Source organism: Chrysemys picta, chromosome 7 (genome assembly GCF_011386835.1).
Source record: "Chrysemys picta bellii isolate R12L10 chromosome 7, ASM1138683v2, whole genome shotgun sequence".
In the NCBI taxonomy this organism is placed as follows: domain Eukaryota; kingdom Metazoa; phylum Chordata; order Testudines; family Emydidae; genus Chrysemys; species Chrysemys picta.
The window spans coordinates 108,633,974-108,661,787 of record NC_088797.1 but is presented as its reverse complement, the minus strand read 5'-3'; the positions used below and the strand labels follow the sequence as shown (position 1 = coordinate 108,661,787).

The 27,814-nt window shown below is 42.9% G+C and overlaps 1 protein-coding gene across 7 annotated transcripts in view; it reads right to left on the bottom strand.

Annotated features, from left to right (window-relative positions):
• CHST15 (carbohydrate sulfotransferase 15) overlaps window positions 1-14,082 on the bottom strand; it is an 87,190-nt gene extending 73,108 nt beyond the window's left edge. The window contains exon 1 of one of the 7 annotated variants that reach the window (XM_005305877.5): window positions 13,800-14,082. The gene's annotated coding sequence lies outside the window, so the exon portion shown is untranslated. Of the gene's footprint in view, window positions 1-10,918; window positions 11,060-12,268 lie in introns of those variants that run through there. The other 6 variants (XM_008166290.4, XM_005305875.4, XM_065552260.1 and 3 more) reach the window with 6 other exon arrangements.
• Between the last annotated feature and the right edge of the window lie 13,732 nt (window positions 14,083-27,814).

Genomic DNA, 27,814 nt, shown 5'->3' with positions numbered 1-27,814 from the left:
GAGACTGTCTAGGTCACAGAGAAACAGTATACTTAAAATGCAGGCACTACAACAAAATACAAATATTTATAAAATTAAGTATGTGCATTATAAATCCAAAGGCTTGTAAATTAGCTTATAAAAGACACTCTGTATATACTACACAGTGTCAAATATAGGAGAACATCTATTATCCGGTAACTGCAAATGCTGTGTGGTTTCAAATCATTGGGCCCCATTCTGCAATTCTTAGTCAGCCAAAACACCAATTGGAAACATCATAATGGTGTTATTTTGAAGTGAATAGGAGTTCTGCTTAACTAAAGCTACAGAATTGGGCCCATAATGCAGTAACTGAGGCTTTTGTATTTCAGCTTGCTTTTGACCCACCTGCATCTGTTTAATTTTGCACATTCTGGTCCCTGAGCAATTACAGTCAATGAATTCTTGATCAACTCCTGATTGCTGACCATCTTCATTATCACTGACTACCACAAAAACTAACAGCAATTTTTTTTAAGTACATCAGAAGCAGGAAGCCTGCCAAATAATCATTGGGGTCACTGCACAACCAAAGGGCTAAAGAAGCACTCAAGGAAGACAAGGCCATTGGAAAGAAGCTAAATTAATTCTTTGCATCAGTCTTCACTGCAGAGGATGTGAGGGAGATTCCCACATCTGAGCTAGTCTTTTTTAGATGACAGATCTGAGGAATCATCCCAGACTAAGGTGTCAGTTGAGGTAGGTTTGGAACAAATTGATATATTAAACAGTAATATGTCACCAGGATCAGATGACAGGTTTCAGAGTAGCAGCCGTGTTAGTCTGTATCCGCAAAAAGAACAGGAGTACTTGTGGCACCTTAGAGACTAACAAATTTATTAGAGCATAAGCTTTCGTGGACTACAGCCCACTTCTTCGGATGCATATAGAGTGAAACATATATTGAGGAGATATGTATACACACATACAGAGAGCATGAACAGGTGGGAGTTGTCTTACCAACTCTGAGAGGCCAATTAAGTAAGAGAAAGAAACTTTTGAAGTGATAATCAAGATAGCCCAGTACGGACAGTTTGATAAGAAGTGTGAGAATACTTACAAGGGGAGATAGATTCAATGTTTGTAATGGCTCAGCCATTCCCAGTCCTTATTCAATCCTGAGTTGATTGTATCTAGTTTGCATATCAATTCCAGCTCAGCAGTCTCTCGTTGGAGTCTCTTTTTGAAGTTTTTCTGTTGTAAGATAGCCACCCGCAGGTCTGTCATTGAATGACCAGACAGGTTAAAGTGTTCTCCCACTGGTTTTTGAGTATTATGATTCCTGATGTCAGATTTGTGTCCATTAATTCTTTTGCAGAGAGACTGTCCGATTTGGCCAATGTACATGGCAGAGGGGCATTGCTGGCACATGATGGCATATATCACATTGGTAGATGTGCAGGTGAACGAGCCCCTGATGGTATGGCTGATGTGATTAGGTCCTATGATGATGTCACTTGAATAGATATGTGGACAGAGTTGGCATCGGGCTTTGTTACAAGGATAGGTTCCTATCAGTATCCCCGATAATGTCACAGCTAACCTGAATTATCAGAATTATCAGACACATAGATGAACACAATATGTTGGGGAACTGTCAACATGGTTTTTTAGTGCCTCATCAGTTTATTAGAATCCTTTCGGGGTGTCAAAAAGCATGAGGACAAGGGTAATCCAGTTGCTATAGTGTAGCTGGACTTTCAGAAAGCATTTGACAAGGTCCCACACAAAAGGCTCATAAGCAAAGTAAGCAGTCATGGAATAAGAGGGAAGATCCTCTCATTGATCAGTAACTGGTTCAAAGATAGGAAACAAAGGGTAGGAATAAACGGTCAGTTTTCAGAATGGAAAGAGGTAAATAATGGGGTCCCCAAGGATCTACACTGGGATCTGTGCAGTTCAACATATTCATAAATTATCTGGAAAAAAGAGGTAAACAGTGAGGTGGAAAGTTTGCAAATAGTAAAGTCCAAAACTGACTGTAAAGAATTACCAAGGGATCTCCCAAAACTGGGTGACTAGGCAACAAAATGGCAGATGAAATTCACTGTTGATAAGTACAAAGTAATTCACATTGGAAAAAATAATCCCAACTATATATACAAAATGATGGGTTCTAAATTAGTTCTTACCACACAAGAAAAAGATCTTTAAGTCATCATAGATCGTTCTCTACAACATCTACTCAATGTGCAGCAGCAGTCAAAAAAGCTAACAATGTTAGGAACCATTAGGAAAGATACAGGTAATAAGGCTACAATAGCATAATGCCACTATATAAATCCATGATATGCCCACACTTTGCATACTCTGTGAAGTTCTGGTCACCCCATCTCAAAAAATATACATTAGAAATGAAAAAAGTATAGAGAAGGGCAACAAAAATCATTGTTAAAAAAACAGGAGTACTTGTGGCACCTTAGAAACTAACCAATTTATTTGAGCATAAGCTTTCATGGGGTACAGCCCACTTCTTCAGTCAGTTCAAAAACAGACTCCAAGGAGAAACTGCTGAACTTGAATTAATACGCAAACTAGATGCCATTAACTTAGGCTTGAATAGAGACTGGAAATGGCTGAGTCATTACACAGATTGAATCTATTTCCCCATGTTAACTATCCTCACATCTCATCAACGGTCTGAAATGGGCCATCTTGATTATCACTACAGAAGTTTTTTTTCCTCCTGCTGATAATTGCTCATCTTAATTAATTAGCCTCTTAGAGTTGATATTGCTACTTCCTCCTTTTCATGTTCTGTACGTATATATCTCATTATTATATGTTCCATTCTATGCATCTGAAGAAGTGGACTGTAGCCCACGAAAACTTATGCTCAAATAAATGTGTTAGTCTCTAAGGTGCCACAAACACTCCTGTTCTTTTTGCGGATACAGACTAACACGGCTGCTACTCTGAAACCAAAAATTATTGTGTGCAAGTATATGGAACAGCTTCCTTTGGAGGAGATACTAAAAAGACTGGGACTGTTCATCTTAGAAAAGAGATGACGGGGAGGGGACTATGATAGAGGTCTATAAAATCATGAATGGTATGGAGAAAGTGAATATGGAAGTGTTATTTCCCCCTTCATATAACACAAGAACCAAGGGTCACCCAATGAAATCAATAGGCACCAGGTTTAGAACAAACAAAAGGAAGTACTATTTCACACAATGCACAGTCAGCCTGTAGTACTCATTGCCAGGGGATATTGTGAAGGCCAAAAGTATAACTTGGTTCAAAAAAGCATTAGATAAGTTCGTGGAGGATAGGTCCATCAAAGGCTCTTAGCCAAGATAGTCATGGACACACCTCTATTCTCTGGATGTCCTTACACCTATGACTGCCAGAAGCTGTGACTGGAGGACAGGGGATGGCTCACTCAATAATTGCCATGTTCTATTCATTCCCTCTTAAGCATCTGGCACTGGCCATTGTTGGAAAATAGGATACTGGGCTAGATGGACCATTGGTCTGACCCAATATGACCGTTCTTATGTTGTTTTACAGACACAGTCTACTTGGAATTTACATCAATTTCACTCAACAACTTCAGAGGAGGATACGTCAACTATGTATGAGAAACACTGAGCGGGGGACCCAATAATGTATTGTTCGTTTTTATTAACATTCACAATACCATTTTTATTAATATTCACAATAATATCTTGGATCCCTGGCCTCTGGCTACAGTGGAATGAGCACAACTACACTGTTTCTTTCCTCATCGGCAATCATTATGATTTGGCATCTTAATTCTGTTTGTTCTTACTAAGAATCATGCGTTAGAACAGGGGTCGGCAACCTATGGCACGAACCCTGGCAGTGGGCTGAGCCAGACCCCAGCAGGCAGCAGTGTGCCATTAAAAATCCTGCCCGACCCAGCCCGCTCTTCTCCGCCCCCTGCCTATCGCTCTCCCTGGCGGGGGCGGGGGCCAGAAGCAAGCTTGCTCCTGCCGGCTGCTGCTGTAGGGCAGGCTCCGCCGGCACCCAAGCTTCCCCCTCCCCCGCCTCTTCCCCCAGCGTGCTGCGTGGCGCCCCGCCTCCTCTCCCTCCCTGCCGCCGATGGCCCTTGCGAGGGAGGGGAGAAGAGCAGCCCCAGCGCCCTCGCTGCTCAGACCGGTAAGGAGGCGAGGAAGGGGGGTAGGAGCATCCCTCTGACCCAGCCCACCCCCCTAGCCCTCTGCCCTGACCCCTGCATCCCAGCTCCCTGCATCCCCCCATGACCCCATTCCTGACTCCTGCACCCTCCACATATACCCAGTCCCCCGACACCCCATGCCCTGACTCCTGCACCCCCTCACATGCCCCCAGCCCTCTGCCCTGACTCCTGCACCTCCACACATACCCAGCCCCCTCACACCCCTCTGCCCTGACTCCTGCACTCCCCACACTCCCTGCCCTGACTCCTGCAACTCCCCACACATACCCAGCCCCCTCATGCCCTGACTCTTGCACCCCCCACATCCCCACCCCCAACCCTGAGCACCAGGTTGGCAGCAAGCTGAGCAGGGCCGGCGGCTGGGACCCCAGCTGGCAAGGGGTCGGCAGCCAGAACCCCAGACCGGCAGTGCGCTGAGCGGGGCTGGCAGCCGGGAACCTGGCTGGCAGGAGCCAGTGGATGGAACCCCAGACTGGCAGCGGGCTGACCCGCTCAGCCCGCCGCCGGTCTAGGGTCCCGGCCCCGCTCAGCCCGCCGCCGGTCTGGGATTCTGGCTGCCAGCCCCTTGCCAGCTGGGGTCCCAGCCGCCGGCCCTGCTCATCCCGCTGCCACCTGGGGTTCTGGCTGCCAGCCCCTTGCCAGCCGGGTTCCAGCTGCCGGCCTAGGTGAATGGAACCCCAGGCCCTCAGCGGGCTGAGCAGGCCAGCGGCTTAAGATCAGCATTTTAATTTAATTTTAAATGAAGCTTCTTAAACATTTTGAAACCCTTGTTTACTTTACATACAACAGTAGTTTAATTATATTATATATAGACTTATAGAGAGAGACCTTCTAAAAAACGTTAAAATGTATTACCGGCATGCGAAACCTTAAATTACAGTGAATAAATGAAGACTCGGCACACCACTTCTGAAAGGTTGCCGACCCCTGTGTTAGAAGTTCTTCATTTTATGATCATTATCTAAACTATCATGAAGGATGGTGGGTTCCTTAAAGCTAGCATTTATAAGCAGTGTTCAACAGTGGCTAGAAACTAGGCATAATATAAATGAATATTCCATGCAAAAGCTACATTAACCCTTTGCCCCTAAAGTGCTATTCATTGCCTACAATGGCTGTGTAATCAAAGACTTGCAGTGCTCTCATTGCACTCAAGTTCCCAGATAGCCTGCCTCTCCTGCTCATTATGTAAAAATCAGATCAAGCAACCAGTCCAGAATCATGATCATATTTTCAGTTATTTGGTCAAAAACACACAAGTGAAATGGTCAGAAGGACAAATAACTAGTGTGACTGTAAAACATACCCTTAATTAAATAGAAACATTACATTCTGCCATACATACACTAGACTGAATTAACAATCTGTACATAACTGCAATACTGATAAGTGTTCAATCTTATGGACACATCAGCGGAATCTCTACACTTCAGGTTGCATGGAGATTTGCACTTTAAAGCACTATTAAAATCTCTCAGTTTCACACTTTAATTGTTGAATTTAATTTCCAGTTTTGCCACAATGACCTTTCAGACGACAATGGAATTTTAGTTTTTATTTAGTAAAGTATAAAATTTAGTATATTTTTTGTAAAATAAACTAAATTTGGACAAGATATATTTTTAAATGCTCCCTCTTGAAAATTTCCCCATTTCCCCCCATATTTCATTAGGTTTCATTAGCTAAATAACCAGAGTCCCCATCAAGGAATATGATGGAACTCAAAGTCATTCGTCAGCTGTTCGGGATGAGAGGAAAATAGATGGACTATGTGGGTGGTGGAGGGAGGCACTGAAGGCTGAGAAGGGGAACCGATGAGTGCCATATAAATGGGAGACAAACCCTCAGCTGGTGTACATTGTTGTATTTATGACAAATTACACCAAAGAATCTGCCCTGGGAGTGTTGAATCACTTAACTGCATATTTCCTTGCAGTTTCTGATCTGTAGGCTATAAAGTCTAGTAACCTTAATGTTAATGAAATTCTTGTGTGAGAATGTAATGGCACATATTTTAGGTCTGGTTCTTTTCTGCTGAGTTGAAGTATCTGTACAAAAGGAGTAAAACATTTGGATGTTCTAACTTCCTAAATCAATATATTATTAAACAAGTACAGATCATTAGTGTTAGTTTAAATCTAAAGAAAGCACATCTGACATTATTAAAGCTAACAATGTAATTGCAATGGAAACCTAAATACATTGCTAAGTACAAAGAAGAACAGGAGTACTTGTGGCACCTTAGAGACTAACAAATTTATTAGAGCATAAGCTTTCGTGGACTACAGCCCACTTCTTCGGATGCATATTATTAGAGCATAAGCTTTCGTGGACTACAGCCCACTTCTTCGGATGCATATAGCATATAGCTATATGCATCCGAAGAAGTGGGCTGTAGTCCACGAAAGCTTATGCTCTAATAAATTTGTTAGTCTCTAAGGTGCCACAAGTACTCCTGTTCTTCTTTTTGTGGATACAGACTAACACGGCTGCTACTCTGAAACCATTGCTAAGTACAAGATCTACAACTTTGTTTTTTTATTTGATTAATACACAAATGTGAGGAAGCATTAAATAATGCATCGTTTATTTAAGACATAATGGGCTATGTTTACACCTGTTGTTTAGCAGAGAAATTTTGGTAAGATCTCCAGTTATTTTTTAATTTTTGTGTATTATTATTTTTTCAATGTGGAATGACTAACACTCCATCCACTTAACAAACAGGCCTTAGATATAAATCAAATCAATCAATCAATCCTTACAGAAATGTATGAGTGTTGTTAGGAACGTCGATCATCATTGGAAAAAAAAACTTGCATATATACTGCAAATGTCATTTTCAGAAACAGAGGTGCATTTCTCCCCCTTCCTTAGGGTTACCATACGTCCGGTTTTTCCCGGACATGTCCGGCTTTTCGGCAATCAAACCCCCGTCCGGGGGGGAATTACCAAAAAGCCGAACATGTCCAGGAAAAATACCGGCCGGGCACTTCCTCTCCCGCGGCTGCTCTGCTCCTCTCCTGACTCAGACTTCGGCTCTGTTTAAGAGCTAAGCTGCCCAAGCCAGCGCTACCGGCTTCGGGCAGCCCCCGTGCCTCCGGACCCTGCGCCGCCGGAGCAGAGCAGCTGGAGCCGGGGAGGAGAAGTGCCCGGCCGGGGGCACAGGGTCTGGAGGCATAGGGGCTGCCCGAAGCCCGAGTGCTACCGGCTTCATGGTGTGCCGGGCAACCTCCAGACCCTGCGGCCCCGGCTGGGCGCTTCCCCTCCCGGGCTCCAGCTGCGCTGGGGAAGCGCCGGCCGGGGGCGCAGGGTCTGGAAGCTGCCCGCAAACTGTAAAGCCGGTAACGCTCGGGCAGCCCTTTTCGCGTGGCTGGAAGGGAGGAGGGGAAGTTAGGGCGGGGACTTTGGGGAAGGGGCAGGGAAAGGGCGGAGTTGGGGCAGGGCCGGGGGCGGGAAAGGGGCGGGGTCAGGGCCCGTGGAGTGTTCTCTTTTTTTATTTTTTAAATATGGTAACCCTACCCTTCCTCCCCCTGCTCCCCCCAGATTCTGCCATATGCTGCCCAGTGGCATCAGTATTAAAAAAAAATCCCCAATATTTTACAGTATTTATGGGTGCCAATCTCCTTTCGGGTTTGGATGAATGGGCATGGGTTCTTCTGGATCCCCACACAGCTAGTCCTGCCCTTTCTTTGGCTGGGTCCAGATTTCTCCCAAAATGGCTTCTCCCACCTCCAGGGCTCCCAGGGAAGGGCTTCTCACTCCCTATTGATCAGGCTAGCTCTTCTTCCTGGGCTTTCCCTTGTCAGAGATGTGACTCTGCCCCTTCGTCTGAGTTGGCACACCTGCAGTCCTTCCCCAAACCAACAGAGGCCCCATTGTTCTACACAGTGTCTCTCCTCTCTTCCTCTCGGTTGCCTAGCAGACTGAGTCTGCCCTTGGCTCCCCATTCCTACCTGGGACTGTGTGCCTCTCACGAACTACCAGCACACAGAGCCCCCGGAACCCAGGTAAGCTTCTTGGGGTTACAGATAGATAAGGTAAAACAATAAACATGGGGCGAAAACGCAAATCTATCAAGAAAATCAGTGTTTAGAAATTTTCAAGAAAAGTAAAGACAGGAGCGATGCATTGTGCTGCAAATACTGCAGCATGGAGGTCAGTGCTCGCACTGACCGAATAAAGGAGCATGTTGAAAGCAAGCAACACAAGAAGCTTAAGGAAGAAAGTGGGCTTCGGAATAAACAGTCAATATAAGGAGCTTTCACCAGAGCTTTAATGAAAGAGAGGACATAGCACAACTGTATCAATGAATTTGTGCATGCTCTTTGTTTCACCGGACAACCACTGTTAATAGTAGAGGGACCTATTGGTGACTTTGTGCATCAATAATGTCCAGCAGCAAAAACCCTTCCTAATGCAGACAACCTCACTCGTAAGTATCTGAAAGAAAAAGACAATGCTTTAGTATCTAAGCTGATGGAATGAACTGATGGAAATGTGGTGTCTAGTCTGATTTTTTATGAGTTTCCTGATGCTTTGGACTATCCAATTCTTGGCCTTTTGTTTTCATTTTTTTTTATTTCAAAGCGAATAAACCCACATTGTTTTGTGCTGATATGACAGTCATCCCCTCTGCTGACAGACATTTTCTCGACACAGCAATAACTGACATGTTGGAGATGTACCAACTAACTTGGGAAAATGTGGCCATAACTAACACATATTCTGCTTCCTACGAGGCTAAGTTTTCCCAGGAGATTAAACTCAATCAGAAACCAGTGCTGCTGTGTATTCCCTGTCCTGCTCATTTAACTAACTCTGCACTGTCAGCAGCTACTGCTACTGAAGAAGAAATGAAAGACATGAAATCTTTATCATTGGATTTGGGGCCATTTTCAAGCATGCGAACAAGTCGAAGGCTTTGTTTAACACAGTGCAAGATGAGTGCAGAGCCAACTGCCAATTACCTACCCCTGTTGAGCCACATCTGTGGATGAGCTTGTACTTCACTGCCTGTCATGTAAATAATGTGTGGACTATGCAAATATGTCTCCTAGATCATCCAGAGTTTGTTGGTTCTAAAGCAGAAACTCTAAAGGGACTGGCAAATCCAAAATAACTGCCAGATTCTAAGCACCAAGGTAATGTTAATTGCTGAAAACTTGGAATCACTGTATGACATGCAGAAAACACTGGAGTTTTCTCTCACTACTGCCCACATGTTTGCCAATACAGATGTTTACCGGATCCTGACAACCAAAATCTCAGCTGAACTAAGCACAAAAGCTGAAGGAGAAACACACAGCAAACTCATCTGTTTCTGGAAATCTTTCACACCCCGGAACATGTGAAAACCAAAAAAGCGTTCAAAACCTTTAAACACAAAACTCAGTGAGAAATGGGAAACAACCATGGCCCATAATCTGAATCCCCAATATCCAAAATATTTTTTTGAATGTCATCCACCTCTTCCTCAAGGTGAAATTTACAGCAGACTATGGTCTTTATGCCAGAGTGTTTCAACCATTGCCACTAAAGAAATTTCAAATCTGAAAGGGGAATTTACTACATACATGAACTTGCCTAATCCTGACAATACAAAACTGGATGTGCTGGTTTTCTGGAACAATCATCAAGACACACTTCTCAACTTCAACAAAGCAGCACAGCAAGCTTTGAGTGTACCCCCTGGATCTGTGGATGCAGAGTGCTTATTTTCGAAGTTGGACTACCTTCAAGCAGCAAGAGGCTCAACACGAGTAAGGATACTTCGAAGAAAATTATGTGAGCGTACGCAAACTAGGATTTCTGGAAAAACTACCAGCTCTGAGAGAGACAAAATACACCTTTGTACATTAAAAAAAAGTTTCAATTATACTGTAGTAAAATGTGTATATTTAAAAAGTTTTTGTTTTCCTTTGCCCCCTCCCTTCACCTAATTTTTCCCATTTTTTTAATTTTTAACTGGATTTCATCCCAGTTTTAATGTTTGGAAAGTAAACACTGAAAAAATCCCAGATTTTTTTTTCTTACAAATAAAAACTGAAAATGTGAAACAGTAGTTTTATTTTAAAATTACCAGCCTGTCTCAAGCAAAGAAATTAAGATCTGAGCAGCTTCCAATTTCTATCTTGACAGTAATTTTAGGAAAAACTCATGTCAAAAATTAACAGGTAAGAAAAGCAAGAGTAAAATTTGGCTGCACTAAACTGTTTAAGCAAATTGCCTGTATTGATTAAATGAACTGAAAAAAGTATCAATAATATATGATGCATATATACAGTACTAGACTATGCATCTATAACAAGAGTCTTGTTAGTACTGGTGATGGATTGTCTAGACCAATCCTTGTATTCTAAGTACATGAAATAAAAGCAGAATGTTCATATTTCAGTTATCTTTTCCTTTGTACACTTTCCAACCATTGTAGTTTTAGCTTAGTAAAGATAATTAAGTCCATTATAGCATCTTCAGTTATAACAGCACAATTATAAGTATTTTGTAATGCAAATTTCAACTGGTTAGTCACATTCCTATTATAAACCCTCATGTAAAACATTTTGCATTTGTAACTGGACTTTCTATCACAATTCTTGAACCATAAAATCAATTTGTGGTTGACTTCAGAATATAGCACTGGGCTCCATGTTGACTAGATTTACAAACACAAGTATGTTGTTCTGGCTCCCCCAGGTTCCAGTGTCATCAAAAATCTGGTAGTTCACTGACCTTTCATACAAGTTGTTCCTTCTTTTCAGCATTTAAATTAATTTTCTTTTTCTTGGCATGTGAAGAGCTAATTGACTACTTTGACTCAATGCCCAGGAGTGTGAAGTGGCACCAGCAGCAGAGAATACAAAAGGAGCAATCATGGCATCAGAGGTGATACCATTTGCATCACTAACATGAACAAAACATGTTAAGACAGTTATACCATAGTATAGGGTGAAAAATACCAATTTTTATGATTAGTGGTTCAAGGAGATGTTCCCTTTTTGGCAAAAATCAAAAGTAGTCTATAGTCAGCATTAACCTAGTACTATTCAATTACTCATTTGCGTCAACAAATGTCTAAACGAGGGCATTTTTCAGGTACTCCTTCAAAATATTTACTCTTCATGAGTAATTCCAATGAATACAGGGCTTTGAATTTCAGCCTATAACTTGTTCTTTTGATTACTCTGGTTTTATAAGTAGATGATCATTTTCTGGACACAAAACAAAAGGTGTATGTTTGAGCGGCCATCAGATGATAAAGATCTTCCAGGGCTAATCATTCCAACTGATTCTATTTTAATTACACATTTACAAGCAAACTAAAGCACTGTCTCCAAAGCAAGGGTTACAGAATGAAATCTATATCTGAAGGTTTCATAACTATGTAGACGGTACCATCCTAAAATACTGTCCTGTTATATTCAAACTGGAATCCCTGCAGAGCAAGGCTGTAGTATTATGATAAAACAAGGAGTACAACAAAAGGAAGATCACATGTGACGTCTCCAAAGTTCCGACTGATTCATAGCATAAAAGAGTCAACCATAATAAGCAGTCACTAAACCTTGATTACATTCTCAATAAATGCATACTATGAAGCTATTTTGAATTGTCAACCACTTGCCCTTAAGAAACATCTTTCATCATCTAAAAATATGCATCACTGAATGAGAATAGCCATCCACAATTTTATTCAAGGTACGTGCACACTGTCTGAGTTAACTGAAGGAAAATGCTCCAGATAAAAACAGTTTTACAAATGTCTTCTCTTACAAATCACTGTAAAACTACTGTAATTAGCCAATTGGCAGTTCTCAGGCAGACAGGCATCAACCCAATAGGCAGCCCAGCACAATGACAGCAAAAATTGCATTATTGTAGTAATTATGCATTTTTCCAAGGCCTCGCTACAGCTGGCTAACATTTTCACATTTTTAAAAAGTCAAGTACCCCTGATCTGTTTATAGGGTGGAAATGCTGAATAGCTCAACATCTAGGCTAAATCCCTGAGCATGCATATTAAGAAATGACTAACCAAGAATGTACATGAAGAAGAGTAGACAACACACTTTAACACATTACCTAGTATTTGTCCAGAGGGAGTTTAAACACTTCACTGTTAAGACCTGCTCAATCAAGGATGCTGGTCCTCCTGTCTTTGATACATAGATATTGAAAGATATTCTGGGCAATTACTGTCATACTTCACTTTGCAATGGGGGGGGAGGGAGAGATAAGTTAAAGCATCTTGCCATCACCAGCAGTTGCTACTGAAAATTGTCAGCAAGAACCACCAGCACATGACAAAATCTCTTTTTTTCCTTCTGTATGGAGACTGTGACCAACACAAAGGGCATCAAAACCAACAAGGATGGATATTTGCAGATGTCTCTCAAAGCAAATAACACACAAACTCTTTCTAGCAAGAAATCTGATCACACAAATCTACATACCTGCACACAGAAACCCAACTCCCCTACAAGTACCGCTATAGCCCTCTCTGTTATAGACATAGCCCATAGAGATCCTCCCTAACTCCTGTATATATACACATCGCAACACACATTCACATACACACCCCTGTACGAGCACACTCTCTCAACCCCCCTATGCATACACACCTTTAACCCCACCCCCAGCAGATCTTATTACAATACATAAAGTAATAGCTAAGCTTATCAAGCTGATCTTAATGTAAAGGTTGAAATATCACAGTATCAGCAAGTCATTACTGCAACAAAGCAAAAAACCTACTACCTCACAGCTGTGTGTGGTTTCATGTCCTTAGGGCAGTAAACAGGAAACACAGATCTAATGCAGTAATGAAACAGATGTGCAGAAACGTGTGGATGGTTATGTTAAATGCCTGCTTTACACACCTTATTGTGTATGTTCCATAAGTAAAATTCCTGCTCAGCCCTCATGAGTCCTGTGTGTGTGTGGTGAGGCTGCAATGCCTGTTCTGCACTCCTCAGAGTGTGTGTGTGTTGTGTAGGTATAATGCCAGCTCTGCGCTCCTCTGAGTGTGTGTTGTGCAGGTACAAATACCTGCTCTGCGCTCCTCAGTGTCTGTGTGTGTGTTATGCAGGCACAATACCTGCTCTGCAGTCAGTGTGTGTGTTGTGCCGGTAGGATGCTGGGTCTGCACTCTGTGTGTTGTGCAAGTAAAAGACCTGCTCTGCAGTTAGTGTGTGTGTTGTGCGGGTAGGATGCTGAGTCTGCACTCAGTGTGTGTGTTGTGCAGGTAGGATGCTGGGTCTGCACTCCGTCTCCGTGTGTGTGTGGTGCAGGTAGTGCGATGCCTGCTCTAGCACGCCGGATGCGAGGACAGCGGCAGCCCTTCTGCAGAAGTTCCCCGGCGCCTCCCGTTAGCCAAAACTTGGGGCGCTCCTCTGCTGTTCGCTGAGAAATGCACGTCGGGTCCCTGCCTCCCCCCTGCCCTGCCCGCAACCCCTGAGGCAGCAACTTCTCCAAGCGGAGCCGGCCAGAGACCTGAGCCGCTGCCGCCGCATCCCTCCTACCGCCCGCTACACCTTTCCGAGCTCCCCGGGCTGCAGCCTCCCGCCCCGCTCCGCTCCGCTCCGGCGGGCAGAGCGCGGCACGCGGCACTCACCGCTTCTCCGCCTCTCGCCACACTTCCCCCCAGAGGGCGGCGCCGAAGACGCTCCGCTCCGCCGCCCGGCTCCGCTCTGCCTCCAGCCCCGCAGCCGCTAGGCTGCACGCTGAGCAGTGGGGTGGGTCCGAGCTGCCCCCGCTCGGCGTAGCGACTGGTCTGCAGAGCCAGCCCGCTCCGGCCAGCCAGACACCGCCGCCGCCCGTCAGTCCCCAGCAGCGGCGGCGAGCCCAGCCGGCGCTGAGGAGCCAGGCAGGAGCGGCCACGTGCAGCTGCGGGCGGCGGCAGGCAGGGGCTTGCCAAGCGTGCTGCTGCCGCCGCTGTTCCACGAGGAATGGGCGCTCCCCCCGCCGTGCCCCTTCCCCCGGCCCGGGCTAGGGCAGGGGGCGGAAGTTTGCGCTTGGAGAGGAGCTGCGAAGCCCCGGCCTGCGGGTTGCAGCCCACGCGTGAACCTCTCGCCTTGGCCTGGGCATGGCGTCTTGCATGTGCAGCGCCAGGCGCAATGGGACTCCCAGCTCTGAGCTCAGGAGCAGGCACCCCCGCGCCTAGCCAGAGGTAGCAGCTCGCCTGCAAGAAGCGTCTGCTACAGAGCTAGGTGGGAAAGCAGCCTCTGAGGGGCTGCCCCACCCATTGCAGCTGCTGGCTCTTCCAGGGGACCTCCTCTCCTCTCCTCTCCCCTCCCCCAACACGCACCCACACCCAACAGGATGTGCTTTCCCACCTGGGCCCCTCCGCCCAGCTGTTTGTACTGTGTGCTCTTCCATGGGGCAGACTGAGTGAGGTTAGGAGAAGAATGGTCTAGAACCGGCCCCTTGCCCATCTTTTTCTGGGGAGAGGAAAGCCTCAGCCCTGCTGCCCCCTCAGCTTCCATCCCCATCACTGTGCTTGTTCAGGTGGGGCTGGGAAGGCCCCAGTTCCATTGCACAGGCCCAGGTGGGCTAGGGAGGACCAGAAGCCTAGCTGCTGCCACCCACTTTAAGTCCAGGGAAGGCAAAAGGCAGTATCTGTAGCTCATCCAACCAGTCCTCTTCCTCTCCAGGATTAGAAAGGTCCCAACCTCACTGCCTGGTCTAGAGACCAGAGAGGTAACACAGCTTTCATTGTCAGCTCAGCTTTCGTTGCCAGTATCTCAGAACCGGGCCAATCACATAGTCCAGGGGATGGATAGGCCAGGAAGGACCTTCAAACCAGCAGCAACATCAGCCCCTGGGGAAGGCTCTATTGCCCTTTTAAACAGATAGGCCTTTCCCAGAAAATGGGCAGAAAGCTGCCTGAGTAATTTATGGAGCACAGGTGCGATATGCTCCTGAGAAGAGGCTCTACTCCCCAAGCAAGGAACCACCTTTTGCAATTGCTTCCAAATGATGTTGGATGTAGACTCAGTAGTAAGATGACCTTTTGTGTCAGAGGCCCAGTCTGAGGCCTGAAGCCTGAACCAAAGTACTTCCAGGCATTGCCAAGCAGAAACTGGACTGTGAGCCAGAGGCAGGCCCCACTCACAGAAGTTGGCAAGAAGAGGGTTGTTTGAAGCAGGTGCATCCACACATAAGTGCTAATAAGAGGAACTTGTGCCAAGATGACATCAGAACACTCCACAGACATAACAAGGAACAGGCAGGTGCATCTTAAAGACAGGGTCAAAAGGACAGCCTGATGGATAGATCTGTTTGAAACAACATGATCAAAGGAGGAAACAGCACCCAATAAGTCAGTAGGGATGAGTAATCTGTCCTGTAACTGTATAAAAGTAGGTCCTGGAGTGCGCATCTTTGTCCAGTCTAGGGGGCAGTGGAGTGTCCTGCCACTGACTGAGCTGTGTCCATTGCCAGAGGGCACATATTCATAGTATGTCCTGTAGAGTCTATAGGAAACTATTACTGTGCTTCATTTGACAATAAACCTGGCCCGGGTTCCTTCGTACCTTACTAGAGTCTGTGGTCTTTGGGGGTTCTCTCAGGGTTTGCTGTGTCAGGTATCTGCGCAGAGCTGGGGCAGCACACAGAGGGAACACGCACGCAGCCGATTGTTATCGTCATCGACCAAGAGCAGAGCACCACACCGGTAGCTACTGACAACAGACTCACACCAAAGGGAACATTGCAATGGTTTAATGTTGAAGTCACAAAGGCACAAATGCTGGTAGCGAGCTCTGTGTCCAAACTAAAAGGCTGTATCCCTCCAGTCAAGTGTAGATGGGGTGGGGGGAAGCCATTTTGGCCATAGCTTCTCTTTAGTCATCCAAATTTAGCTGTTAATCCAGCCAGGCACTTAGATTGTGAACTGGTCAGTAATGGCAGGCACACCTTCCATCATGGGATTCAATATAATCTTTCACAACTTTATTCTCCCAGCCCACCAACATCACCTCTTTTTTATCATTTTGCTCTCACCCATGTTTCAGTTTCCATCAAACCCTAACTCAGTTGCTCTTGCTCATCAGTCAAGGTGAAGAGACAAAGCTATGTGTCATCAGCAAACAGAAAATAACTAAACTTCTGCAGCTTAATCTCCCTGCATATTCCTGAAGGCATCAAACCACACACAGATATAGCACAGCAGCAGAAGATGGAGACAACTCAAATGACAAAAGGCTCTTTGTGCATCTAACAAGAGATAATTCTATCCCTTCTGGCAAATCTTTCCTAAAAAGAAGATTCCCGTGTTCTTATATCAGATAATTTGTAATATTTTAGAGAAAGACTCTTTGCAGTTATGTCCTTTTGAGGGAAGAAGGTCATTTCCCTCATTCTTGAATAGATGAATGACCTTTATTAACATCTTTTAAGACATGTTTAGGTTCAGAGGATGGACAACTTTACTCCTTTCCTAAATCCTGCCACAAGTACTCCTGTTCTTTTTGCGAATACAGACTAATATGGCTGCTACTCTGAGACCCCCAAACTTACTTTCTCTTGGAACATGACCAGCTGAAAGAGCAAAACTAACATTAAGGCACCTGCAGTATGACGCTTACGTTGGAGAGGAAAAATACGAACTGCATGATAGGATTCACAGCAGCCTGAATGAGAGCTGAATGCCTTCAGCAGCACCAGTCCAATCAGGTAGATTTGCCTGCACTCCTAGGATTGGGGCCCCAGAAAAAGGTTTAGCAACCAATTTAAATTCTGCCTGATGTGAGGAAGAGGGAGATGTCTTCCCAGCTTCTGTGGAGATCCCAGATTTATCCATTAAGGCCCACCACATAGAAGGATTTGGGCTCTGTAGGTGCGGCACAATCTCAGCCATCACTAATTTAGTAAAACCAATTATTCTCAGTCATCATGATTAGAATGTTCAAACTCAGATTGGGGCACTCATCTTTCGGTTCATGTGCATTTTTCTCTTCTACTGTGGGCTACATGCCGGGCCAGTCTTATTTGAGCAGCAAAAGAAAAGGAAGTTATGCCCATACTGCTGTGCTTTATAGGGAAAGAAATTTCATAGCACGTAGACCAGAGATTGACAGCCTGGATGAGGATGGGATGGTTATATTGTATGTAATATATATATATAAAATATATATATATATGCACTGCTGGTACATACACCAGGGGAAAAATAAATGTTGAGAACATTTTTTTATTCTGCTGAGCAATAAAGGCAAGAATAGCTCTCAGTCCAAAGCCTCCTGCCTTGATTTACAAATCACAGTGGAGGAGAGGCTTGTTACTGGATTATTCATGCAGTGTAACCAGGCACATTGTCTGTTGTAGACAGTAGAGTTACCTTTAAAAAGTGATGATCACCAAAAGTTGTGGTGTTGCTGTGAGTTGCATGTGCTTTGCAGAGGCTGCATGTTACCATGTAGCCCTTTGCATTTCTTTCCCAACAGTGAATGTGCTCAGTGATTAGCTTCAATGTACATGTTACTTTTAGCTAAGTGCAAAGCTGGTGAATAATACATCCTAGGGATATCTAAATTTGTGGGGGTTTCTTTTGAAGTGAAATCATTTTTGGTATAATAAGAGAAACATTCTGCTTTGCATTTTATTATTATGGAATCATCACTGGGAGCCAAGCAGTTTAAGTATTTCAAAAGAATGATTATTCACCCACAAGACTAAATTTAAGTAACTCTAAAGGGCTGATTTAAACCCATAGCTGCCTACAAATTCAGCTTTAAGGCCATCCCTGTGCCACAGCACATATGGCTCTGGTTGTATCAGACAGGCTCATTCCATGTCAGATGTGAATTTCTCCTAACCCTGGGATTAAAAAAACGTTTAAATAACAGATTCCAATTCACAGTTTACCACAACTGATTTTACCACAACTGGGTAAAACACCTGGGTAGATACATGATGAAGCCTGTAATTTTAAAAAGTTACATATTCTATGTTCCTATTCTGGGTTAAATATGACCTGCTTATGTCTCAATGACTCTGAACAGCATTCTGCTTAGCAAGAATTTTGCATACTTATATTTTCAGACTTTTTTCTGTCTTTTTTATTGGTGTTTTAATATCTAAGACATTGCCATGAAAACAGGATTCATCTGCTCACATGGCTTACTCCCCACGAAAGTCATAGGGGCAGATCCTCACCTGGTATAAATTAGCATAGCTCCACTGACTTCAAATTTACACTAACTGAGGATCTGTCCTGTAATCTATGTAGGGGCCTGATTCTGTTCCCCCTGAAGTCAATAGGAGTTGGATAAGTTCCTAGGTTCTAATGGTACTAGCAAATAGGTACTCCATAATGGTAGTCTTATCACTCCACAAATGTGAATGAATTTATGTTTGCAATACCCCAGTCAGGTAGAGGAGAAAAAATATAAACCTTCTGTGACATAATAAATCACCTCTGTAGCAACTAATTGTGATGTCACAGAATCTTAGGGCTTCAGAAGGGAAATAAACACCAGGAGCAAATGAATTCTTTAAAACCAAGATCCTGTTTTCACACAAATGAATCTAGTTATTAAAAGAAGGAAGAGAGAAGAGATTTATACTGAGTATCAGTAAAACGGTCTCTAACTAGATTGATTTTCATAAGACATCAGCTCCTGGCTCCTCTCTCTGTAAATATAATGCATCGGTAGTTCCCATGTGCACCTTCCCCAGCACACAAAGAATGAAGTCACTTTTCAAACAAGTTTGTTCATATTGCTTGGCTCTGGGCAAGTTTATCTGCTGAGAAAAGTGATGTTTACCAACATCTTTAGTGATGTTGGTAAAAAGAAGGCATGTAACTGGCAGCATCAGTGTGTGGGTTCTAAAGGGGGTTTTATACACGTGTAGTTCCCATTTATATTAATTGGACTTAAGTGTGCACATCTGGAGAAGAAAATAGACCCTTCGGCCAGGCAATCGGCAGTACTGATTTGTCGATTTTAAAATTAAGCTCAGTGTTAGTGCGCAACTGTAATGGGATTCTGATTTTGGGGGTGGGAGTGAAGGTCTGTTGTTCTGTGTGTCTATTATATTGTTCGGGTCTCCCTGTTATTCCCACACATGCAGATAGAAATTTGGGAGTTTCTGCCTTGTCATTTTTTTCAGGAGATGGAGCTTCAGAGAGACAATTTCAATCTCTCAAATGTGCACTACTCAGGAGATCCACTGAAGGTCTGGCCCATCCATGCTGTGACCCTATGCTTCTTTATACATCACGTCCCAATCTCACCCGCCTCAATGGTAGTACTGGCCACTGTCTCACAAAACCTTACTCATGGGATTTTGCTGTAGGATAGGAGGACCAGCATAAGTTAACGCAGATAAAGGCAACACTTATTTACACCAAAGAAGCCTTATGGTGTGTGTAGAGAGGAAGGGGACATAATGCCCCCAAAGCATCTGAGTCCTCTGGCCTGTCCCCTCCCCACAACACAGAGCCCATTGTCTTTGGAGCACCTCTGTGGATGGAGGAAAATTGGGGGAGGGGTATATTGTCAATGAGGCTGCACTTTCCCTCCTGAGAGTCCTTGAGTAGTATCTACCTGAACAAGCATGTCACAGCTCATGGAAGCAAAGAGATAACTGGGGGCAAAATAAAGTTAACACTAAACAGTAGTTCCTTCCAACAGGTGGAGATCTCTGAATGGGGAATGGGAGTTTTCATGTGGTGGATCCAAAACCTGCAATGTACTGTAAGTTAAATTACACTCCTGAGATTCCCACTACACCACTGATCTATACTCCCCAGCAGAAGGTGTGCATGCCCCCAGTGTCCAGCAAAGCTCAGCTTCATGGGGGCACTCACTGCTGCTGCACATAGCATCTCTTGTGGGCAAGCAGGGGTTGGGAACACCAGCAGCCCAGTAACCACAGAGGATACTCCAGCCCTTAGTCTGCGTTATCAAGCTGGGCTCTGAGGCAGGATTTAGTGCTGTGGAAAGGGAAAGGATAGTCTCCTTAATAGTCTGTTCTCCCCTTAGTACTATTGCATAAGTCTCATTTAAAATAATGGGAGAGATGTGTGCTGCTGAGGATAAACTGTTGATTTTATTATTGCCATGGTACCATGGTGACAAGCACACTCCTGACAGATAGACCACTCACTTCAATTCTGGGGAACAAGAAGATGATCTCTTAAAGCTTGAAAATATATTTTGCTGTTTTCCTTACAAAGTTGCCCTTGGGAATGATGCTTATAGGCACATAAACTCCTGGACCATACCAGGAGTCCTTTACTTTGTCTGAATTCTCATTGAAAATAATGGGAGTTTTGCCTCAATAAAAACGGAGTGAAAATTGAGTAAACATGTCGGCATTTGGCCTATCTGAAAATACACCCCCAGATTTTAAATGTTCAGGTTCAGTTTTTTATTCCTAGTGGTACATCCTTGTAATACCCTTCAAGAAATACTTGAAGGACATAAACATCAATGAGGCAAAGGAATTATTTAGGGTATCATTTGTCTAAGTCGTGTTTTAGGCAACTTATACATATTTCGTTCCTTTAATCTTTCCTAATAAGTCAATCTCTTCAGCCCCTTAATCATTTTTATTGCTGTTCTATGAATTCTCTTCCATTTGTCTATAGTTCTCTGGTGCCCAGAACTGAATGCAGAATTGTATATGTGATCTCACCACAGCGGCACAGAGAGGGGATATTACCTCCCTGCTACCTTTAGCTATCACTAGTTTAATAACTTATTGGAATCATGGAGAGCAAGAAATTGATTCAAATAGCTTTAAATGGATAGAGGGTTCAGAAATATTGTAATGCTTTTGTGGCACTGCTTACATCAAGAAAAACATCAAGCCAAGCCAAGTTTAGCATGCTAATCTACCACAAATGTACAACATTTTAAATGCTTGGGGAAATTAAGGCATTAAAACCTGACTCAAGCACAACCATGTGATTCTCTAAAGGAATATGAATAAAGAGTGACACAATTTAGAAGACAAATGAATAGGGTTCAAATTAGTACTACAAATAGCTCACACATGCACATGTCCTTAGGGTTTCATTACTGCACATTCTATAATTCCCAGGTATATGACAGAACAATCAAAGATGACTCAGAATAACAGACCAGCTGGAGTAGAAGGACAAGACTATGTCTATTAGGAACTAGGCCCTGCATTGGGACTGGTGCAGAGCTGCTCTACCTGAAGAAGGGCACCTGTATCTCAGGATGGCAGAGTTTCCAAGAGTGCAGGAGGCAGGGGTGCACACAACGCCTCAGCCCATACTAGGGTACAGCATGCCTCCCATGATCTCGCTCTCTAAGCACCTCTGGCTAACTGGGTAGGGGCAAGCAAGGCCATTGCCTCATCTCCTGCCCAACCTTTTGGGGTGACTAGCACTCGGAGGGAGCAGTCCCTGTGCAGTTTGCTCAGTACCCAGTTAGTCTGATGCCAAAGTAAGGGGTGAGCATGGAACTCAGAATTCTAAGAGAGCTAAAGGGAATTAGAGAACTACTTATCTTCCTAATGAGGAGGAACCCCCATAACAGTGAGACCAAGAAGCTTGCAGATATTCTATGAGCCAGCAGCCAGAAGGGTTACATTTGATTGGCTCAAGCCCTTATTTGCATTGAACTTTTTAACATGGCAGAAAAGTCTGCAGAAAAGCTCCTGTTAAATGCATGACATATCATACGTATTTAATATGGCTGGATCTAGTCACTTTGAAAATAGTCTAAAGGAGGAAATTATGGTCTCATGCTAGATGCTGAAGAATAGAGTGGATCCCTTATCCATGTTGCATTCATATTCTGATAATAGGATATTAGGTTGGCATTCTTTTGCAATTATTTTGAGTCTAATTCTTGATTAGGAACCAAGAATCCCTTTCTGCTGTCATTGACGTCAAATGGTAATAGCACTACTGGTTTCATCTTACACACATGAGTAGCCCCATTGTCTTCTACTACTTAGATGAGTAAGGAGGGAAGGGCTTTTTTCCCCTCCTTGGAGGCATATAGTTTCTTGTTAACTGTTATGGAATAATCTATTCCACTCTACCTTGAATGATCCCTTCGAATATGTGCTAACTACTTATGCTAAAACAACGAAGAGTCCTTGTGGCACCTTAGGGACTAACACATTTATTTTCATGGGCTTTATATTTATACCTGCTTACTGTATTTTCCACTCCATGCATCTGATGAAGTAGGTTTTAGCCCATGAAAGCTTATGCCTAAATAAATTTGTTAGTCTCTAAGGTGCCACAAGGACTCCTCATTGTTTTTACTGATACAGACGAACATGGCTACCCCTCTGATACTTACGCTAAGCAATCTGTTCCACTTTGCATTTAGCTGTGAGCCTTGGAGTACCTTTCCCAGATCTGAAGAAGAGTTCTGTGTGGCTCAAAAGCTTGTTTCTATCAACAGAAGTTGGTCCAATAAAAGATATTACTTCATACACACACACACACTTGTCTCTCTAATATCCTGGGACTGACATGGCTACAACTACACTACAAATTCCACTCTGTTATACACACAAAGAATATCACCTCCCAGAAACATTACATATGCTAATATATTTCATTGCTGTGCCACAGATAAGGAATTGTAGGTCACTGGGCCATTTTGTATGCACTTCAGTGCTCAGCATAGCTTTTCTTTTCATGTCATTTATTATTCCTCCCCCAGCTCCTGACTACAAAATGCAGTGTTTAAAATTTGATCAGTGATGTATCCTAACTCGTCCTTGAATTATACAGGTTTCTTATTTCTCTTTCCTTAACCCACTTTTCACCTTAATTATCTCAAGAGAAATCAGAATAAAGTTTATTTTACAAGCTGCATTCCCCTCATACAGTACTTTTCTATCCCTTATCTCTGTTACTCCTCATTCAGAACCTGACCATGTGTTTCTTGCACACCCAAAGCCACCATTTACTTCAATGGGAGCTGTGGATGTTCAAGAAGCACAGATCAGGCCCTTTATACACATACACAATCTCTATCTTTTCAAGTGACTCATAAGAATTATTTGTATTCTGGACAAATATTTTCAAGCTGCTGGACAAAAAATTATGTCTCCTTAAGCCATAAATTGAAGATATTTTCAACTGTCAAGACCATTTGGTTAATATTGATTCAGCTGCTATAAGTGCACAGTTTATGGAACTTACATTGACTTCACTGGGAATTCTGTACATGAAGGGTGAGATTCATCCCTATGTAAAGAGCAAGCTTAAGGCCTGCTCAAAATGGGACTTAAATAGTCTTACGCAGTGCCTCTGTATGGGGTGAATTTTCTCTGGAGCACTTAACGGATCAAGCTCTGTATTATATTCCGGGGGGTGGGAGTTGCTCACTTTTAAGATATAAAAATACAGTCATTTGATTTACCAGACACCATATGGAAATGTGGTTATGGAGTACCTCTTGTTCATTAAAAAAAGATATATAGATATCTATATCGATATAGATATCTATATATAGATAGATAGATATAGATATATGAAAATCTCCCTGATACATACAAGCTCATCTCTTTCCTGAACCAATAAACTGAAGGGGGGGGGATGGGACAAGGGGAATGGCTAACTCAGCCTTCATCACATAGTTGCTTCAGTTTACAACAGTTTTAAATACATTTTAAAGGTAATGATTAAAAATATGTATCAACATTATTATTTTCAATTACTACCATAGTTGCAATGAAATTCTGGCTTCAGGAATATTAAAAGAAACATTGAAAGTAGACACAATAAAAGTTTTAGGCCAAATTCACTCCATTGAGAAATAGGCCAGGAAAATAGAGCTTAATCAATGCAGAACATTTGGGCCAGCATTCTGTATAAGGGTGAATTTCATGCTAAGTGCACAAATCTTTGTTGTTACCCCATCATCAATACATATTTTTCCTGGTATGTTTCTGTTCACATGGTTAAAATATTGGCATACTTGCATTTGCATGAAGTCTCATCTTACCAGTAACTTTCTGCAGCTTGGTTCCTCAAAAACAGGAGTATAATAGAAGAGCTTCTTCACACAAGCTAATTTCTTGCTGACTCAGACGGTTTGGTGTGGAGCCAATTTCTCCAACTTCTGTGGCTTTGCATTGGAAATTACTATTGTTGAATAGGTCTTTGCCTGTGACTTATAACAGTGGTCCCCAACGCGGTGCCCGCGGGAGCCATAGCGCCCACCGGAGCATCTATGCGCACCCGTGTACTGGCCAGCGGACGAGCATCCACCGAAATGCCGCCGACAAGCAGCGTCATCCAGAGGCCAAAATTTAGACATGTTTTCCTTCTCTGATTCTCACTACTAGTGGTCTTAGGGCAGGAAGGAATTTAGAGGTAGTGTCTGTGAGTAACCTCACGCAGCTCATTTACCTTCTCTTAACTTCCTAGTTCACCCATTTGTACAATGGGAGTGATAAATAATAGTCATCATAATAAGCACTTAGTCCCTGACTTCACACTCAAATACTCCCATTGATTCCAGTGGGACTACTCACTTGTGTAGAGTTCAGCAGGTCTGTAAATGGTTGCAGGATCAGGGCCTTACCACCCATCCAATGATTTTTGTGAGGATGAACTAGTCATTTAGTGTTTGAACAGTGCTTTGAATGTGTAAAACACTATACAAGTGTTATTAATTATTAATATTGTTAGTCATTTATTAGTGGTTAGATCAAGGAACTATGAGTCAGAATCCCTGCTTCTGAGCCACGAATAAGAGCTCTGTGTAGCCTGAAAGCTTTTCTCTTTGACGAAACAGAAGTTGGTCCAATAAAAGATATTACCCCACCCACCTTGTCTCTCTAATATCCTGGGACCAACGAAACTACAACACTGATACTGAACAAGTCATTTAATTTCTCTGTGCCTCATTTTTCCTGTTATTAAAGTGCCTACCTCTGTGTGATGAGAAGTTTAATTATGTTTGGAAAGTGCTTTGAGAACCTTGTATGAAAGGTGATATATAGATGCAAAACATTATTATACAACAGAGACAAACAGGTTATTTCACTTCTGTACAAAGGGTTAGCACTAGTCCTATGCACCATTTCATTGATAGTGGGGCTTTGTACTAGGCCTCTGTAGAGGGGTGAATTTCATCCACTAAGTAATGAGATACATACTGAGCCAGAATTTCTCACAGTGAGAGTCAAGGTCCATGCACTTTTGCATTTCATTTGGAAACCTTCTTTATGCCACTGCAGGAACTTCAGGACACTGGTTTGCACAAATGGGTATTTAAGCAGAATAAAAGTGGAATTTGTATGTTAACTACAAAAGAATGTTGACATAGAATATCAGGGTTGGAAGGGTCTTCAGGAGGTTATCTAGTCCAACCCCCTGCTCAAAGCAGGACTAATCCCCAGACAGATTTTTACCCCAGTTCCCTAAATGGCCCCCTCAAGGATTGAACTCACAACCCTGGGTTTAGCAGGCCAATGCTCAAAACACTAAGCTATCCCTGCCCCACTCATAAAAATGAGCCTCTGTTCTAGAAAAATCTCATGTACGGTATTCAATGTTACAGGTAGTCTTCGTGATGATTATATGAATAAATCCATGTTCAGGATGATTTTAGTGTCCCCCTCTGAAAATGAATGTGCTGCATGCATAAATATATGGACCCAATAAGTTCCAGGTTCCATCATCAAGGTGTTTGCTACTATTTCAGGTTTTCTGACAATTATCAGATAATATATTTATTTTAATTGCATATTTCTGGAGACCAAAAGTTATGATTTTGGTTCTGGACACTTAATACTCTAGTAGCTTGACACAGTTGTTTTCCCAGTGCCATATTTGATCACACTGTTTTGGAACCTAACTACCTTTTTTTCCACAACTTTGGTTGCTGTGATAACCCATGGAAGTTTTTAATCTATTCAGCTCACTTTTTGTGCTTGAGAAACTGGCTGCTTGTTTCTGTCTGTTGGGAAAAGTTGCAACTGGACAAAATAAAGAATGCTGCCAGCATAAACCCCACTATAATCTGATTTTAAGGACTGGTGTAAATCAGAATGATTGATGAAGCTGCAACAGCACATCTAGAAAGTTGAGAGTACAAATATCTTTAATAATATTTATTATCTCACATCATATGTATACATATAGGATATAAAATGCATCTATTTATCATTGCAATAATAGATACTAATAGTGATGCAAAGCAAAGTTGACAAGTGGCCATTCTGAGAGCTACATAAAAGCCCTCAGGGCATATGTGACAATCCAACTGAGGTCACCGATCTAGTGAGAACACATTCAAATCCTCTTGATCCTTCCCACATAAACACTCCAAAGAGAGACATGTATAACTATTTGCAGCTGTCAGAACTTCCCAGCCCCATGGACAAGTCTTCTTCCAACTTTAGGAGCTCTCAACTTTCATCCTCAAGAAAACTGTCCTTTCCCAATGTAAAACCCATCTGGCTTCCTTTAGTGACATCCATACCCCAAATGTGTTGAACATGCTACCCTTAGATAGTACAGTACCATGCTCATGTATTTCATCATTTGTTTAGTCCCTTATTGTCACATTCAATAGGTATGAATAATCCAGTGGCATAATCTTCTATAGAATCTCAGGGAATTTGACCCACAGTGTTTCCCTGGAAGTTGCTGGGAGATATTAAAATGTTGAATGCTTCTCACTTTCCCCCCCCCACTTCCTTCTTTCTTTACAAACACAATGGCCCTAGGACAATGAAATGCAGAAACATACTGTAATGCAATGTCATGGCTGAGCTTCTCACTGTGTTAAATGGGGAAATTTTAAAAATCCTCACCACAACCGTAGCTTGGCTGCTTTTGCACATACTGTATAAATTATTTTCTAGTACCATTTATGCTGTTAAATTTATGCATTAGTATATAAAATGTCTTTGAACTATAAAAAAATATATGAGCAGTGTGACAGAGTTCAGTGTGGTAGGTACAATAACTTTAAAATACCTGACTTCTGTATGTTGAAAAGAAACAGTGCCTATCCTTGATTAACTGTAAGTTTTTGCATTTAAAATATCTGTGCTTGACAACAGAAACCTGGAAATATCCTTTGATTGCACTTTCAGTAGTATGGCTTAACTTCCATATTAGGCTAATAGAGTAGCCTATTTTTGATAGCTCTTTTTCATAACGGATTATGCTGTCATAATAGATTATGGAACATACTACTTGAGTGTAATTGCTCACGTAAGAGATTTTAGCTCAATGGGGTTTATAATAAACCTAAGCAAAAAGCATGCATGCCATTTCACACACTCATAAATCTGAATTTGGCCTTCAGATGAATATACTGTAAATATTTTGGACATATGCTTAATTCCCTTATGCTTTAATATTTTAAGTATTTATTTGGATGTGACATTCTCTTTTGTTTAAAATAGACGTGTGAAGGGGCCTGTGACAGGGCTTTCTACTCACCGCTAGGATGGCTCCTCCTGCTGGCTACAATGGGGATTAGCATCGTAAGGTCAACACCCCCTCCCAAAGTTGCATGCTGACTCTCTGCCTTTCTCTCTTGGTTTGCAGCCCCACTCGCTCCACAAGCTGCTACTGCTTCTTCATAACTCAGCCCTCCAGCCAGGTCATTATATGCATTTCTCCTCCTGGGGTACTAAAGTCTTCCTCCAGCAGTCCTA